General features: G+C 39.7%; 1 pseudogene; it reads right to left on the reverse strand.

Annotated features, from left to right (window-relative positions):
- Nucleotides 1-1,858: 1,858 nt before the first annotated feature.
- Nucleotides 1,859-3,187, reverse strand: LOC109201002 (alpha-(1,3)-fucosyltransferase 9-like; annotated as a pseudogene).
- Nucleotides 3,188-3,397: the final 210 nt, after the last annotated feature.

Raw genomic sequence — 3,397 nt, forward strand, 5'->3', positions numbered from 1 at the left:
TGAGAGGTAAAAGAAAAACAGAGAGACCACAGCAACAACCAACATATGCATAAATAACAATCACAATGTTACTGAATAGCACACATTTCTAATAAGACTGTGAAAGTTGAACCACGATGTGGCCAAGGAATACCATAGTTCATTCTTGTTCTCACATGTTTACACTAACTTGGTCACCATTGTGAAGGTTACCTGTTGGAAAATTTTGTACAAAGGGCTTTTAAAGGTTCTAGGGAATTCATGGCCTTTTTTAATGACGTCAGTGATACACCAAAACTTGTTAAATCTATGGGAAGAATGCAAACTGGTGCAACTGGTGCTACAATCTTTTATCCTTCTTGTGCATTAATATATTCAGATTACTTAAAACCTTTTCCTATTATGTGTGAAAGAAAAATAGATTATACATTGTGTTGTTGAGTCGGCATTGCAAACATTTGTTCTGGTGATTAGAGGTGAACTGATTTTATATGATGGCCGGCTCTCAGTATGCATATACAGACTGGTCTGCCAGAGGGTGCCCTCCATCTCTAAAGTCTACATTCAGACAGTTAGACTCCTCTTTAATTCTCTCATCACTATGGTTATATTAAACTTTACTTAAGCCAATTTAAGTAGGGTAGAGCTGTGAGGATATTATAAAATGCTTTTACGACCAATGAATGGCAAAAAAATGCACAGTACCAGTGCGCACTAACGTGGCCTGCCTAAATATTTCTTTTATAATTCTCCTTTTATAAATGATTCTGCTAAATATACATTGTGTTTACAAACTCTCAATATTATTTGTTCAATAGCAGAAACAAACCCACCACAGCCTGTTTTGCTCTATTGAAGCAGACCTGAGTGAGACACTGTGCAGTTTGAAACTGGGGCATCAATGGTATACTTGCATTTTGTGTTTTGAGTTAGTTTTTTTTGGTTTTACCGAAACCACACAGTAGCCTGCTACATCCTGAAATATTTGAGATTCTTCAACTGAAGTGTGTTCCTACCAAAGTGCAAGGTAATATGTCTTTGTAGCACTCTCATACCCAACAATTGTATTGTCTATAATTTTTCACGTGTCACAGTGCACAGCCACTCTTGTCATCAAATGCATACTATTCAAGCATTTCATTTTGTGTGTATTTCTGGTAACATTTCTTTTTATTTCATGAACATTAAAACAGTTACATGAAGGAAACATCAAAATTCCCAAAACATTGTTTTAATGAGTAACTTTACACAGTCAAACTTTTTGACTAAACTGCATGCTCCACACCCGGAGTGATAGTAATAGGTTGTTACAGGGGTGGGCAACTTCAGGCCTCAAGGGTCAGTGTCCTGCAGGTTTTAGAAGTATCCTTGATCCAACACAGCTGATTTAAATGGCTAAAGTACCTCCTCAGCATGTCATGAAGTTCCCCAGAGGCCTGGTAATGAACTAATCATGTGATTCAGGTGTGTTGACCCAGGTTGATACCTAAAACCTGCAGGACACCGCCTGTTGAGGCCTGGAGACGCCAACCCCTGGGATGTTAGGTGGCATCACCCATTACATTAATAGTAATCATGCATTGTATGACAGATGATTGTCATTAACGTATGACAGAAGATTAGAGGAATTAGAGGAAGGCCAGACAGTAAAACAGGAAGGTTTGAGCCCAGAGGAAGACATACAAACTTTTTAGGAGCCTGAGCAGGACAAAAGGGATAGCATAGGATGAGGACTCTCCTTCTGCATAATCAGCTACACAGCTGTCTAATAAAAGGAATATATGATTGGTTTGGAGAATGCTCTAAAGCTTAATAAAAGATGGACAAAAAGAAAAGCAAAATAAATAAAACAACGTTCTTTATTTTCTCTATTGATAGATAATTTTAACTGCCATTATTACTATGGTAATTTCTAAATCGATCAAAATAACGCACAGAACAGAATGTGTATTTGTGAAGGCATGAAGAGAAAAGTAATATCAGTTCATTCAGAAATCTCAGCACAGGGACAAAGGGAGGAGCTAGTTTGTGTTAGTAGGCCAGTTGTAAAGTACACAGAACATTGTTTTTTTTTTTATTATGCTCTATCACATGCACCCTAGCCCCTCCTTCTACTAAAAAGCACTAGCCACCCCAGTACCACTTGTTAAGGTTGTTGAATGCTTTGTACTCCTTGTGCCTACGCAAATAATCACAGCTCAGGCATATATGCTCAGCCCCAAAATACGCCTTTTTACTTTAAAGTCCTGCCTCCACTCAAGTACCTGAGGTACATCTCCTCATCCTTGTCCAGGAGCAGCAGGTAATCTGCCAGTGTCTGGGGCGAGGTGAAGTCTTCCACATGAATGAAGGCATCTCCCTGGATGAAGTTCTCATAATTCTGCCTGGGTGGGCCAAGAACCACTGGCACTGTCCCCACTAAGAGTGGGTTGTACAATTTCTCAGTAATGTAGTCCTTATGAATGGAGTTCTCAAACGCCAAATAGAACTTGCAGCTGGTGATGGTGGGGAAATAGTCTTGGTCAGAGATGTACTTCCCAAAGGCTCGTCCATATGTTTGAATCTCCACATGTTTGCTCAACTCATTGTAATATTTCACCCGCTTGTGGTTCTGGTTGCAGTTGCTCACAATCCAGCAGACCAGCTTGTTTTTCTTTGGTGGTATAAAATTTTCTTGACTCTCTGCTGGTACGATGTACCCATACGGCACTTGAATGTCAGCATCCTGACGATAATTGAGAGTCAGGTTGAACAGGTTCGCTAACCCAGGCAGCTGGGATGAGTGTGTCGGTGACTCTGAGTTCATCCATATCCACTTCTGGAATGATGGCCGCTTGTACTGTGGGAGATTGGAAAGGTCAGTTCTAATGTTCCGGTGATGTATGATGACCCCATTTGCTTTACTGTAGAAATTCTTGTCTGCTGTGATGAAGCAGCCATCAATATTAAAGAGTGAGTTACAAATGTTCAGGTCGAACGTTCTTCCAAAGGGCCACATCCAGATCAGCACAATGGTCACATTTTTATTGATCTTGTTAGAGAAAAGGTTCAGGTAAGGTTCTGTGAATATTGTTGAGTCTACGGGACCCCTTAGCCAGCTAGTAGTTGGTTTAAAATACAAAAATAACAGAGTCACAGAGCATCCCAGTATAAAAGCACTGAGCAGAAAATGTCGCTGCAGGATTCTGTGAAAAGGTCCAGATTCCATACTTTTACCTGGCGGGTAAAAATAATATAATCATGCTCTGGAGAACAAAAGATATTCTGCATACTATTAACATATATTGATGTTTAATTGACTCTGAATAACATGTCTCTACTGTCATGAATCGGTTGTGTACAGGCAGAAAAGGACACAAACGCAAACTCATGGAAACCAAACTTAAATTCAAAATACAGCTTTATTGCTGAATGAAGG

The sequence above is a fragment of the Oreochromis niloticus genome, unplaced genomic scaffold (genome assembly GCF_001858045.2).
Source record: "Oreochromis niloticus isolate F11D_XX unplaced genomic scaffold, O_niloticus_UMD_NMBU tig00001725_pilon, whole genome shotgun sequence".
NCBI classification, from domain to species: Eukaryota; Metazoa; Chordata; class Actinopteri; order Cichliformes; family Cichlidae; genus Oreochromis; species Oreochromis niloticus.